The 16,129-nt window shown below is 36.9% G+C and overlaps 1 protein-coding gene across 1 annotated transcript in view; it reads right to left on the bottom strand.

The window, feature by feature from the left end:
- Ghr (growth hormone receptor) overlaps positions 1-16,129 on the bottom strand; it is a gene marked incomplete in the record, with an annotated part of 320,111 nt that overhangs the window by 199,399 nt on the left and 104,583 nt on the right.

The raw sequence follows: 16,129 nt of genomic DNA, 5'->3' as shown, positions 1-16,129 counted from the left end.
TGCTACTTGCAGGCAAACTAGGCAGCCTAAGCACTTGAGTAGGGTGTTAGCATATATATGAAGAAAACTAGAGAGGAAAGAAAAGGAGAAGGAGTAAAATGGGAATCTGAATTATAAAGGGAAGAAAACACTGTAATATTTCTAGCGCTCAAGGCCTGCCAAGGACAGTGGTAATTCATGAATGCTGACACATGATAACTAACGCTGATGCAGCAGTTTCTTCAAGAATTGTACCACTCATGGGATATAACATTTATCTCTACACCTCAGTGTCACCAAGAGGACCTGGTGTACTTTTGGGTACACTGTTTAAGAGCCACACAGTGTGTTCCCTTATGACACAGGAGCACCACCCTGCCTCCTCTAAGCCTATAGATAAAAATAGAGAGAAGTGCATTTGGCCAGAATGATGGGCTGCTACATAGAGGGTGAACACAGGTGCATAAACATTGCACTCATCTATAGGAAACTTGCAAATACTTCATTCTTCATTTCACAGGAGGTGCAAGGGCTTGGATTTGGACAATTCACTGTTAATAGCTTCAACAGAAAATACTCTCTAGAATAGTGCTGTCTAATAAAAATACAATACAAGTCACAAATGCAAGCCACATAAAAAATTTTAAATTTTCTTCTAACCATTTTGAAAAGTAATGGAATTAATTTTAACAAGATTTTTAAATATTTCATTGTATAATCAAGTAAAATGTATTAGTGAGATATTTTGTACCTTTTTAAAATACTGTGTATTTGAACCTGGTGTATTTTTTACACTTGCAGCATATCTCACTTGGGACTAGCCCCTTTTCAAGTGCTCAATAACCCTATGTTGCTAGTGGCTACTGCACTGGGCTGTGCAACTCTGGAAGACAGAGATTGTGGAGGTTCTGGTAGCCAGCTCCTTGGCTAGTCCAGAGTGCACCTGTGTGTATTATGACTTATGAGGCAGCCAAACTACTGATAGGAGACCTTAAAACAGTTATGCTGCAAAGCCTAATAGTTCTTAATGTCCTGAAAGAAATAGTCTTGGCACTGAAGCGAGAAGCATAGTGTTTCATATTTTTAAACTCTGATTTTATGCATAATTCCTAAGCATTGAACTCTAAACATAACTAAACTATAAACTTTTTGTTTGTGGCACAGAACTCTGAAGTCTAGTGCCAGATCTACTTAAGGCACTGCAGGTGAAATATTTCTCACTCTCATCCTTGGCTTCCTTGTCTCCAAAACAGAATGTTTGGAACGTATCAAGACTTCACAGCCTTGCCTGCATATAAAAAAGACGTGAGAAAATTTTTTAAATGCCCTGGCTTTACCACAGACAAATCAGAATCTTTGGGGTAGAGCTTAGTACTGATCTTTAAATACTTTTTTCCTAAAGCCAGATATGGTGGTACATACCTATAATCTCAGTACTTAGGGAAGCTAAGGCAGGAGAATCACAAGTTCAAGTCCAGCCTGGGCAACTTAGTGACTTGGTGAGATTCAGTCTCTAAATCAATCAGACCTGGGGATGAACACAGTGAGCAGGCTCTGGTTTCAATGCTCAATGCTTTTAAAAAAAGTTTCCTCTGTGGTTATAAAGTATAGCAAGGTTTGGAAATCACTTATTTAAGGTATGCTATGGTTTTAAAATATGCTATGGTTTTAAAGCCATATATTCTATGATTTTAAAGTTTAAATGTGCTAATAGAGCTCATTTGCCCAAAGCAGTAATCCTCAGTTGAATGGAGACAAAAATACCAATCTCCTCAACTCAACCAATAAATAAATGTATTTTTTGCAACAAATGATAATCTATGTCAAGTAGTTGAAATACTGAATATGAAAGCAGAATTCAAAAATATTAACCTGTGAAACTGCAAAATAAAAAACAATGCATTGGAGAGATGAAATCAGCCAGCCACAGATACAATTACTCAAGTAATGACAGTATTGCAAAGTGTTGCTGATGAACCTGGGTAGGTACCATGTAAAGAGTTGCCCCCAAACTAGCAGCTGTGGTTATTAAATCAAATGTTAATGTAGGCACTGCTGTAAAAGGACTTTGCAGATACAATTAAGGTGACTAATCAGCTAATTTATAATGAAAAGATGATCCTGGATTATGTGGATGAGCCAATGTAATCATTTACCTATAAGAGCAGAAGAGAAAGTTTGTTGGTGAGATGGGCGCAGAGGGAAGTCAGTAAGATTAGAAATCTGAGAGGAACTTGCTCCTTCCTTCCTTCCTTCAAGCATCACACAGAAAGCATGGAGGGCAATGCAGACAGCCTCAGAGCAAAAGCTGGCTCCTGGAAAGGAAGGAAATGGGCAACATGGTCTGCAGTGGCAAACAACCAAACTCAGCCAACGACATGAAAGATCTTGAAAGGAGAAGCCTCCAGGAGGTAAGGTAACCCTTGTAACACTTTGACTTTATCTTTGTGAACTCTAAACAGAGAAATAAAATTGAGTCACACTATGCCCAGACTTCTCATCTATAGAACTGCAAAATAATAAGTGAATGCTGTTTTAAGTCATTAGATTTGTGGTAATTTGCTATGACAACAATAGAAAAGTAAGTCACTAAAAGTCCACGAGAGAGCCCCAGGTTGACTTCCTAAACATCAATGGGGAAGATAACAACCCAGTCACTATAGAAATGTGTCCAATGTCTAATGTCCATGTAGAGAGCCCTCTCCCCCATTTCTTATTTTGAGACAGGATCTTACTAAGTTGTTAAGTTGCCCAGGCTGGGCTCAATCTTTCGATCCTCCTGTATCAGCTTCCCAGAATGCTGAGATTACCGGTGTGCACCACTATACCTCACTGGACAGGGACTTTTAAGCACTACATATAAATTCAGATCCACCAGGAATTTTAGTGATAATCTAGTCCAATCAAGTGATAACAATGGGTAAGGGACACTGAAAAAAATTAGATAGTAAATACTTTATAGTTTTGTTTCCTCCAGCTACTTGAGATGAGGGTACTTTGAACTGCAAACAAGAATGTCCCAATACTGAAAGAGGCCCAATAATCTCTAATTCGTGGCCAACGTGATGATGCTGTCCCTTGAAGTCATTCAGTTCCCTGTATTTCAACTCTAGAGCTGCCAAATTATATCTGACTCTTATCTTGTGTTCTAAGTACACTCTCTTTTTTGAAAAAGTAACACAGTAATCAGCAGAGATAAAGTTACTCAACAATGCAGTGGAAAATTAAAAAAAACATATTGTCACCCTGGTGTATTGGCACATTTTTTGAGTTTGGCAAGTATAAAGCAGGCCTGGCAATTTGATTTTGATAAAGTGAGTTTTTGAACATGTAAACGGATTTGATGATCCCAAAGAAAGTGTGAAAACCTGGAAGACCCTGCCTTCATTAGTTTGTTGGCTTTACTTTTCTTTTTCTTTTTTTTTTTTTTGCAGTACCAGGGATCAAACTCATGACCTTGCGCATGCCAGGCAGGCGCTTGCACCACTGAGCTATATCCCCAGCCCCCTTTACTTTCCATTTTTACCCCAAGTCAAACCAGAAAATCAAAATAAAAGACAAGCAATACGTGAATGGGAAGATAAATCAAAACCAAAGTTGAAATCTATGATAGATTAGGGTAGAAAGAACACAAGAACATGGAAGCCACATTAGGGCCAGTCAATCTTTGTAGAATATCCTTGTAAATATTGGCACAGGAGAGTTTTTCTACATTCCTTTTGAAATGAATGCTCAGTTCCCGTAGGTTTATATTTAGTCTCCTAGGGGCCATCATGACACAATTCAGCAAACTGTAATTAAATGACCTGGGCATATTTCATTTAAGTCAGTAGGCTGGTGGAAGAGAATTGGCAGCAACAGGCTGAGCCAAACCCTGAGCCACTACTGATTCACAGAGACCATCTACCTACCAGGAAGTCAAACAAAGAGACAGACCAATAATTTTTTGTTACAATCGTCTGAGTGAAGTCTGTTATTTCACAATTTACAGAACAGCAATAAAACATCTTTCTTTCATTGAAAAGTGACTCAAATAAAATTTTACATTTCAACCACTTGTGACCACGTTACAAATGAAACCTTTATTTTTCAAATGAAGAAGGAAAGCGATATGGAACCTGCAGGTTTACACATAGCATCATCATCTAAATTCTATAGAACCAAAAGGAGGTGCTTCAGATGCTGAGAATAATAAGTCTGGATGCTCATGGGTATCAAAAGCAACAGTCCAAAGAGAAACTGGCATTTCCTACCTTCCTCCAGTTTCTATATAATGAAAAAATGGATTCCGTTCTTTTATTTCCAATCTCGCTTAGTGAGATCAGGGTTCACCCAATTACCTGATCTAGACACTGGTTATCCCATCTCCTCTTACATTTAACTCACCACTGTAAGAGGTGATTCCTTTCCAGAATGGTTTCTGGACCACAGTGCCTCCTCCTCCCGTCTTAGCCCACTACATGCTCTCTTTGGATTTTCAACAGCCTCCCTCATGATGCATCTTCTTTAATGTTAAAGGCTGATGCTTCAAGACAAATCACAAATCTACCTATCCTTCAAAATCACATTCAAACAGCACCACCTTCCTGAAGTCACTCTCATTCTCCCCCTAACCCCGCCGAAACTCAGCTGTTCACTGTTCTATGCCTACAATGATTTTTGCAACCTTTAGTATAACATATGCCACAAATGAAAGTCCCAAGATGATGAAACTGTTTGTGGAATAGATGAGTTTCTGTATCACTGTCTGCAAGTTTCAAAGAGCAATATCTGCACACACTTTATCTACCATCATCCCCACTCTATGTCTCCCCACCAAGATGCCTGGAAGCACTTGATGAGTGAACAGATGTGTGCTACTTATGTGTGTGTTGGCTTCGCTGGGTTTTGTTGAAAGTTAAAATGGAAACCAGAGGCTCTAGATGATCTTCTCCAAGAATATGCAGATCCTCATATATCTGTAGTATCTCCAAGAATATGTAGATCCTCATATATCTGTAGGATCTGTAGAAAACAGTTAAAGAGCAAAGGATGGGGGTTACAGGACTGGCCTATGACTGAACTGTAGGCAGCCAGAGTATAATGTGAGGGTGGCAGGCATACATGCTAGAGAATTCCAGAAAGGTAAGGAAGGTTACAAAAAGGTATTAATTGCCCACTGTTCTTACTCCTTCATCTGTGGCAGAATCTGCAGCCAATTCAGCCTTCTCCCTCGGTGCCTACCCTCCACTCCCACAGAACACCACCCAGTCTTTACTCTGCTTTTGTGGAAGGTATGGGCAAAAAAAAAGAAAAAAAAAAAAAAAACAAGTCTGAAGAGGGGAAAATAGGAATGGACAAGAGGTGCACTGTGACTTTCTTCTTCCTTTTATTATCAGCGTAAGATTGAACTTGAATTACAACTTTTTTCCTTTGAAAAATGTTTCCCTTGTTTATTTGTTTAGATTTCTTAATGGATAACTGGTCTGAAAACAAATGGGTTTACTAATTTCCCTATTAATCAGAATGCCTGCAAGCCTGAGGCTAGTGATGATCAGGCTCAGGGAGGGGAAGCAGAGGTAGGATGTTGGGAGGAAAGGAGACAGAGGAGGAAGAATCACAATCACAGAATCCTGGAGAGGCCTGAGCCCCCACGATCACTTAGTCTAATGGTTCCATGCTCTGTAGATGAGATGGAGGTAAACGCAGGCCAGGGTGAAGAGTTACATATCAGACTTCACAATACATTATGGCCAAGCACTCCTAGTCCAACAGGCTTGTTTTCAAACTGTCACTTTGCCTATTTTCAAGAATCACTTCAAGGAACAACAAGATGTACTTAGCCCAGTCTCAAATGTGCCATCATGCATATTATTGTTTATCATTAGGCATTTAGTACAAACAAATCATGACAAATGCGAACATGTGACTCAGATCTTCTGGCCTGCCCCAGCTGCTGGCCGCTACCCCACCCTCCTTCCTGTGGGCTGAGTTCCCCTTGTTACCTTCTTTGAATTAAGTTAAGAGCCTAGATGAATCTAGGAAAAGAGTTTATTTACAAATAGCCCTCACACCCAGAAAAAGCTGGGCCTAACTCTCTGAAAAGAACTCTGCTAGAACTTTGCAAAAACCCATTTGTTATCATGACACACGGGATTTTCATAATCAGCAGATCTGCAGCCCACCTTTCAAATCCCATGGTAAAATGGGAAATTCTTAGAAAGGTACATCTATATCTGTATAATCTGTTTTGGCTTCCATCTACCTTTCCCTTTCCATCTTTCACCATTTCTCCAAAACTCTCCTTTCCTTTGTCCATAGAGATATTTTCTTGGAAGGATCTAGGTCTTCCCAGGTCTCATTTCTCCACCTGTCCTCCTCCTCCTTTATCCATCTTTGTTACTCATTTCCTAAGCCTCAGCTCAAAAGTTCATTTTAGAAGCATCTTAGCAATCTCTACTCCCTACCAGGTGAAGTCTGGTCCTCCTACTTCCATTATAGCCTAGACAAACATCTAGTACAGCATTACAAAGACTCAGTAATTTTCTCTTCTCTATTTGGAGGGTCACCTTGCTGTCCACCACACCTAGGACAATGCTTAGTATGCCCAGTTTTAAATGAAATATTGATAGAATGGACACTCTGGAACAGTGTTTTAAAGCAGGTGTTTGGAGTGAATGGCAGTATGCTCTTCCGCTGAGAGTTTACCTGAATGCTTCACAGGGAGACAGAATAAGTGGGGTTGTCCATCATATCATGCAAGATGGAGCATTTTTTGATCATGCATACAGTAAGAAACTCAATACATTGGAGTTAATCAGCAAAGAGGCCTGGCTAAGAGAATGAGAGGATAAAGCCATATTTTCCTTTTCTTCAAAGTTCTAGCCATCTTTTAGAGTTTAGGAACCCTGGAAGAAGATACAACACAAACATGCAATTGTAGTATCACTTTTTTTTACACTACTTTTGTAAATGTAAACTGCTAAAATGTAGCATATGGAACAGAATTAAAACCCTGAAGTGTTTCTTGAATGCAAGTTATAACCCATGTTGACTTTATAAAAATGTATCTGCTACAGAAACGCTCAGAAAAGTAGCCCTTCCTTCAAAGAACAGACTTTGGAAAACCAAATTACATTTTGATGGTGATCAGAAAGGGAGGAAGGCAGTCCATGGCTTTTCCTAATAAGACAGTTTTGTAAACTGAAGCATTAGAAAGACCATTATTGCTTAGAGCAGTAAAGAGAAAACAAAGATATTCAGGCAGCTTTGTGCTGTGGCAATATCGTAGCCAATGAGATTTATCCAAGGTGAGATTATTACTAATTGAAAACTTTTCCCAAAGGTATTCAGGCAATAAAAAGGAAGAACAAGGTGAGAGGAGAAAATAAAATGCCAAACCCAAGCTAGTTAGCAAATTTGTATCTAACATTACAAAAGCAAGAAAGTATATTTGGGGGCCAGAGATATAGCTCAGTGGCACAAGTGCATTCTTGGCAAGCACAAGTTCCTGAGTTTGATTCCCAGTACAAAAAAAGTATATTTGGGGGCAGAACCAATAATCAGCCTTTGTATCAAAGTTAACAATAATAAGGGAAGTGAGTACTAACCAATGATCCTGCAGATACTCTTGAAATAGATGCTGGATTTTCACATGATTTCCTCCAGGTTTTAGATCAGAACTTTTCTAATTTCTTTCTTTTCAGCCATGTATGCAAGATTAGAATGTACTTATCTAATAAAACGTACCTGAGAGAGTAGGACTGAAAGTGGAATCCCATGAACTATTGTGATCATCACTTTGCTCTTTTATTCTCTAACTTCTAGGTCTGATGCTTTGATAAACCTTTGTAAAAGCTCCTAAACCAATCATATTCTCCTCTCTCCCTCCCTCCCTCTCTTACACATACACACACACTTAAACCACCTGGTAGATTAAATCACATCAGACCATTGCCTCATGTAACAAATTTCCTTGATCTTTGTCCAGTATTTCCCTGGGTACTGCCATCTGAAGTGAAGTTCAGGCCTGGGCTGGAGTCTCATGAGGTCTAGTATAATTGAGGCAGCCAGGTCCACTGACTGAGAAGAGGGATGAGCCTTAGAACTCAACAAAAGTATCTAGAAAGATTGAAGACAGAGACTGGCTTATCTGAATCTAATCCTGTTGCAAGAACAAAAGCAGAAGCGTCTCACAAGGGTATGTTCACTTGTGTCTTGCTAGAGTATCTCAGTGGTCGAGAGTATAAAAAAGAGTATTTTTAAAATGAAGGATAAATGGGTCAATAAATTCCAAAAAGCCAGTGCCTGTTGGAAATTCTAGCACACTGAATTTTACTGTAAACATTTAATCGTTTTTTATATCAGTGTTGTTAAAGTAGTAGACCATAAAACCTTCAGTATCTCCTACATCTTAATTGTTTTCAACCCTTGTCCCACCTCAACAACATTCTAGTGACATGGTTATTTTGGTCAATGGAACAGGAGGCCACAGCACTTAGATAATGAGGTTTTGGTTTATTTTTCTTTACCTTGTCATAGTTATCTCTTAGAAAAAAAGATCACAAGTCAAACTGAAGTTGCAAAAATATTAAATACACAATGAATTTCATAGAGCAATACAAAAAGCAAAAGGACTGTTTTCTTGCCTAAAACTTTTGCCATTGTCTTTGTAGCTACTCACATGGTTAGAACAATCATGTCATTTTCCCTCAAGTGTGGATCGAGTTGCTGGAACTGCAGGAGTATGTGACTAACATGACTATGTGTGACCAACAGTCCTAACCATACTATGGACACAAAAGATTTGTGACAACACACATGATTTGTGACTGCTGCTAGAATTAGCAGGCTGTTTTTCTGATTGCAAGGCTCCATCTGCCTGGCTAGCTTTCTTTGTATGCAGTGGGCCATTCTGTGACGTTCAATAGATACAAATCCTCTTAATACAAGTAATCCTCAAAGGAAAACTCACTTGAAAGGTTTAGTTAATAATGACACATTTGAGACTTTCACTGATTCTGAGTTGTGGTTAATTTTTTTGAAATCAGTTTGTATAGAAACTGCCTGCCTGTGACATACCTCTTAAGTATATTTCTAGGAGTCCATAAATACCTGGTCTCTAGAGCTTGCAGTACAAATAAAAATCAAAAGAGTTATCTGAAGATCTCTACTACTTCCTCTGCCTATTCCACCTTATTTCCATGTTTTATCTGTGGTATCTTTTGAATCCATTCCTTTTCCTTTATCTCCTTTACTGGTACTGCCCAAATCTGAGCCACCTATTCCACTTCAATTTGAGAAATCGTCTCCCAACACCAGATCAAATTGTATCAAATTCATTCTTCACATACACACACAAATGGGGAAACCCAGTTACCATCATGACATCCCTCTAAATAAAATAGTTAAATGACTTTCCTTGTGTGTTGGATTAATACCATGATCCCTAACAAAAATTAACTAGTTTCCCCTAATATTCACTCTTCCTACTTCAAATTAACGTCAGAATCAGTAAAAAAATTATATTTCACAGACACCAATGGATGTTGGTAGACTGTATCACACATCACCTGGATGCGGGAATCTAGACCTATCAGTAATTCTGTAACTCATTATTAAGTTACAGACCATCAGATAATGAAGGTTTATACACAAAGAACCAATAAGCTAGTGCTTTTGTGACCAGACAGTCTAAGCCTTATCGTTATCCTTATAAAAGAAAGATTGTTTTCTCTTCATTTTTTCAGGGTCAAATATAAAAGGAGTGGGAAAGAGTTGCATAAAGACTTGTGTAAAGAAATAACCTGAAACTTTACTCTTTGATACCCATAAAGGAAGAAAATATATCCAAATGTATGATTTGATATGGCTTTTTATGATTCTTAAGAGATACCTTTTTCTTTTCCCAGAGAGGAATGAATTCTATTAGTGTGTTGAAACCAGAAATATCTGCAAACAATGGAAGTCCTGAATAGTGTTTATTATGAGAATTACAATCGCCCGTGGGAATAAGAGTCACTGTCAGAAATATTGGTTTGGTCTAATAAAACAACAGGTGATGCTCTATTCCACCTTACATCAAACTACATTTCCAAATCTCAAGTTAGTGAGATTTTATCCATAAAAATAGTGGTTATACTAAGAGAATAATAAAGTGAAGGAATGTAACAAAAGGAACGTAAGTGATATCATTTCCATATCCACTCCCTACAGCCCAACTGCATACTGAATAGTGTACTCTCAGATGATGTCAGTAGGACAAACATGAGACTTTCTGCTTCAACAGGATTTTAATCACATACATTCATATTTATATTGAGATGAGCTAAATCAACAGTGAGAATACACAGTGCTTATCTGCAAAATGATCATTTTCCATATAGCCAATGTAGATAGTTTTCTGATTATAAATGCAGAATACATGCTTATGTAGACATTTATATGTATATACAATAAAATTTATTTTCTAATAAAACCAATTATAGATTCTTTTTCAAATAAAATTTCTAAAGAAAATGAAAAATAGATTCCAAATAAAAAGTTGTCATGTTTTTGGTTTTTGATTGTTGTCCTACTAACATTAGAGTCTCTTACACATTTGCCAAATGTATTGCTAGTTTTTCTAGGAAATGGTGCTTTTAGCAATTCTTTGTTGACTCCAGTGAAATCAACCTGGCTCAGCAAATATTAACTGATTAGATCCAGAATGAAGCGCTGATACCAAAGGCTGATTAATGTCAATAGGAAATGTTCAAAATTAGATGCTGGGTAACCTAGGCAAATCCTACCAGCTTGAAGAAGTTACAAGAGAGAGAAGAGGGAGCTTGAAGACACTGTGAAAGAATCCACGAAGGATCTGCAATGAAAGAGAGAGAGGCAGGGCACAGGAGACAGGAGACGGGAGACAGGAGAGGGAGAAGGAGACATGGGAGAGGGAGACTGGAGAGACGGAGGGAGAGATGGAGGAAAGGGGAGAAGGGAGGGGAGGGGGAAACAAAATAAAACTATAAACACAAAATTTAATAGTGGGATCAATTAATATTCCATCATATGCCTTTTAGTGACCATTCAGACCAGTGTTTTTCCAGTTAGGAGTTACAACCTAGTCTTAGACTGTAAAACCGATTCAGTGAGTCAGAACTAGCTTTGTGGGGCTTTTTATCTGAAGTTTTTGATACATGTGTATGTCTATGTAGACAAAATATTCTCTTATAATTTGACGGTCAAAAAGTGTATAGGTCACTGATATAGGCTGCTTCTAGTATTTTTTATATTATAAATGATGTTATGATAAACATCTCTTGGGAGAGGAGGAAAGAATTTTTGCTGTATTTCCATTTGTTGTTTAATGGTTGATTCCAAGAAGCAATACTGCTGTACAAAATTTATGAAATTGTAACATTTATGAAATTATTTCCATTGCTATTACCAAATTGCTTTCAAATTATCCTAGTTTAGACTCAGACCAGGCCAGATTGTAACTTCAATTACAATGTTACAACTGTTAAGAAAATTTTTTCTTTTCCTCTCATTATTGGTAATTTAATGAATAAAATAATTCGCTGTTCTAATTTATAATTATTTGAAAATTAAAGCATTCGTTGTGAACTATCCAGGTATTTCCTCCCACTTCTTGCTGTACTCTCTTCTCCTCTAGAGAAGAACTCCTCTGGAGTTCCTACCTTTTTGCTTTCTACTTTTTATATATATGCATAAAAGAAAAATATTGTAGTTGTTCTCTAGAGATGAAGGAATAGCAGGAAGAGAAAATAGGGAGAGCATTTAATTATTTTGCTTCACCTGGATGACATCAACCTGCCTTTAAGTTTTTATCTTTCTCTTGATTTTTGAGAACAGCTGGCTGAAAAGATAGATTAATCTTAAATAAGTTTAAAATAACCTGTGCCAGAATGGTTAGCCAACGTGGCACTGCAAGTTTACACTTTGAACTTTTTCCTTTGCGCCAACCACTGCAACAGTAAGTTTATTTTACTTTTTAATATTAAGATAGTAGCACTGAAAGATTTGGAACAGCAGGTACAAGCCATGGAGGGCAGATTAATAAGCTCTAAAACATATCTGACAGCAATAAGAGGAGAGAATTTAATTCAACTGCAAAGAAACAAAAAGTTATGATTGATAACTTTAGAAACTGAAGGAATGGATTGTGGTTCTAGGTTGAAATCCTACAATAATTACTGAGGAGTATAAATAAAAAGTACATTTACTAGAACACATCTGAATATAGAAAAACCTTAAAAGGTATTTTAAATAAGAGATAACTTACCTACTAAGATAGAGTGGTAGAATACTTTTCTTTAGTAACAACAGATGACAGAAATGAAAATTTTTATTTAAAGTGTCAGAGAAATTATCATTAATTTAGAATTTAATACCCAACTAAACTATCACTAAAGACTAAGTAAATAAAAAGTTCACTGCTTTAAGACTTTCATTTAGATAATGAGTAAGGGTTTTTTAAAAATAGAAGCCAAGAATTCTTTTAAATATATGCTAAAATTTTCTCTGGTCAAAAAAAACCAAATAAACAAAAAAGAAATCATTTCTCCTGACTAGTTTATTTATTACCTCCAAAATTACTGACCCAAATTTTCTTTCTTTGCTTTTCTCTTTTCTATTTTTTTGTTTGTTGGAGACAGAGGCTTACTTTGCAGCCCAGGCTGGCCTTCAACTTGTGATCCTCCTACCTGAGCGTGCTAAATTCTGGAATTATAGGTGTGTACCACCACTTTCAGCTTCAACCCAATTTCTGTACTTCCATCTAATCAAAACTTCTTGAAAAAATTGTGTCTAATCCTTTCTCCAATACACAGTTTGCCATTTTTTAAAAACCCACGCATGCTGAAGTTTAATCTCCACCACTCCAATGCACAGCTTTTGCTGTGTAGTCAATGATTCCCACATTGCTAATGTAGTGGTTAGTTCTTAACCATCTTATTTGATTTATCAAGAATAATTGTCACAGTGGATCATTTCCCCCTCTTTGAAATTCTATGTATTGCATACCATTCTCCTTAATTCTTCCACTTCACTGGGCACTACTGCAGTCTATTTCACTGTGTCCTTGTCAGTTTTCCAACCACTTACTACACTACTGAATTACCCACAGAAATCTCCTCTTCCTCTTTTCTCTATCCACACTTCCTTCTTAGAGGATGGAGCATCATGACGTCAATACCATGTATAAAATGATGTTCAAATCAATGCCTCATTCCAGACCTCTTCCCTGAATGAAGGGCTCATTTATTGAATTTACTAAATTTACTATATAATAATTTCCTTGGGTATTTGATAGGTTATCTCAAATGTATCCATTCTGAAACAAACTTGTGAGTTTATTCTCCTAACCTGCTCTTTCCACAGCCTTGGCATTTCACTCAACTCTGCTTTCACCCCTTTATATTGTCAGGTCTTTCCTCCATTCTTTTGCTCATATCTCAGAACTGATGTTCTACAAATTAACCTTCTCAGATGCATCTTCAAATCATATACAGACTACGATTACTTCTTACCTTCTCTTTTTATCTCCATCATCCAAGCAAACAATGTTTTTCTTATCTGTATAAGTTTCTTAATCTTGCCTATCTGCTTCTGTTCTAGAATCTTCTTATTTCCAGCATCCAAACTGATCTCACTGAAATAAGAACGTGTCATTTCTGTTTTCAGAATTGTTATATGGCATCCCCACACTTAACGTGGTCTGAAAATCCTGATTTTCCCTAGTCACTCTCTCTGCTTCCATCTACCACCATGCTCTTCATGTTCTTCCTCTATCACAAAATGAGCCTCTTTCATGCTCCTTGAAGAGTGTGTTCCCTCCACCTCAAAGACTCCTTCAAGTATTTATTCACATGTTACAGATCAGATAAACCACAAACTTTATACTATTAAATATTTCTTCAAAGAATTTATCTCTATTTGTTGTATTACATATTTACTTGCTTATTTTTTTCACTCTTTCTTCTCTTATGTCAATTATGTGAATTCAGAATTCATCTATTTTGCTGTATTCCCAAGTGCCTACAAATAATAGAAGGCCAACAGGAGGAATGTAATAAGGATTTATTAGGTGCGTAAATATAATATATTTATTAGGTGCGTTAAGAAGAAAGGTAAAAGGTTTTGGCTAGTTCAACTATATATAGACCACATTTCCTGTTGATCAAAATAGTGTAGGTAATAGTATAATTTTAGGCAATAAAAACAAAGAGACTAGCAGAGATTGTCTCAAAGGACAATTAAAAAGTACTAAACTCTGTAAAACGTGTGAAGTGAGAACACCGATGCTGACTGATGGGGAGTGCACAAACTGACTGACAGGTGCACAAGGCCATGGTATAGGGTGAGGCCTGACAGTGTGGTCACAGCCTTCTGCTGCCTTTAGAGTCAGCTGGGGGAGGGACATGCATACCAAAGAGAACAAGGAAGGCCATGCCCCACCAGAGAGGAAGGGAGATGCTGAGTTGGATCATCTGGCTTATAAAAGCAACAGTTTAAAAACAGGAAAAGAAGTTTAAGGCTTACATTTTTGAATACGTAGAAAATGGAAAATCTCTTTTCCTAGATAGTTAGTTCCCATGAAGATGATCCAAATAGGGATTATTTTGACTTTATGATGTGTGAAAGCAATATTCATGCAGTAGGAATTGTATGTCATATTTTGTATTTTCACCTTTTCCCAGGCTAGTGATGAGGGCATGGGCAGTGGACCTTAGGTCACTGTCAGCACTCAGGAGGCTGAGGCAGGAAGATTTCTGAGAGTTCAAGGCCAATCTGGGATACACAGTAAGTTCAAGTCCACCATGGAATCAACAGTGAGACCCTGTCTCAAAAAAACAAAAATTAATAAATAAATTGATATATATAATCAACTCTAAGTAAACTAGAAAGAGTGGTTTTATTAACTTGACAAAAGCTTACTATCTCAAAACTTACACCTAACAACATACTTCATGAGTAATCTCTGAAGCATTCTCACAATTATACTATGAAGATCAAAAGTACTTAGTTGGGAGGCAAATTGAGATCAACAGAGAGAGGGGCAAACACCTAGCAAATTCCAAATCACATACTGAATCTTAACATACAACAGAGAAGGATGACAAACAATGGAGAGAAAATTAGCTATTCAACAGTGTTGGCATAACTAATTTATCACATGTAAAAAAGAGGTCTATAAACATAAAATTTAGAAGAACTAAAGATCTACATATTTAAAATGAAACTTTAAAAGTAAATTAAAATAAGTTAGAGCATAGAAAGGGTGTGTGTAAAATATGAGCATGGAGGAGAAGGTGATTTTTAAGCAAAAAGTAGAGTAATAAAAAGAAATTTAATTATATTAAAATTAAAAATCATCCTTGTACAGGATGTCATGAGAAAAATTAAACACAGCAAATAGGGAGGCAAATTTTTCAACAGATACAACAAAGAATCAATTATATATATAGAATAGGAACATATAGAGTAGGATATATAAGCATCATACAATATTTATATAAATTGGTACAGAGAAAAACAGACAATAGACAAATAGAGTAGAAATAGACAATTTATACAGGAAGAAATTCAGATGCTCTGTAAAAATTGTTATACAGATTCAGTGCTATCCCAATTAAAATATCATTAGTATACCTCACAGATCTAGAGAAAACATCTTTAAAATTCATCTGGAAACAGAAGAGGCCTAGAATAGCAAAAGCAATCCTGGGAAACAAAGGAAATGCAGGAGGTATCACAATACCTGATTTAAAATTATACTACAAAGCTACTGTGATAAAATCAGTATGGTATTGGCAAAAAAAAAGACCTGACGATCAATGGAACAGATTAGAAGATGCAGACACAACCATAAAGACACTCAGCCACCTTATCTTTGACAAAGGAGCCAAACATGGTCACTGGAAAAAAGATAGTCTCTTTAATAAGTGGTGCTAGAAAAACTGGTTTTCCACATGCTGAAGGCTAAAACTAGAGCCATGCCTATCACCATGCACCAAACTAAAGTCAAAATGGATCAAAGATATAAATATTAAAACAGAAACACTAAATCTACTAAAAGAGAAAGTAGGTGAAAATCTTGAAGACATATGGGTAGGCAGAGACATCATGAACAAAAACCTAACTGCAAGGGAAATACTTCAAAGAA

This window comes from Chinchilla lanigera, unplaced genomic scaffold (genome assembly GCF_000276665.1).
Source record: "Chinchilla lanigera isolate Chin_1 unplaced genomic scaffold, ChiLan1.0 scaffold00025, whole genome shotgun sequence".
NCBI classification, from domain to species: Eukaryota; Metazoa; Chordata; class Mammalia; order Rodentia; family Chinchillidae; genus Chinchilla; species Chinchilla lanigera.
The sequence above is the reverse complement of the archived record's forward strand: the minus strand, read 5'-3'. Positions and strand labels throughout refer to the sequence as shown.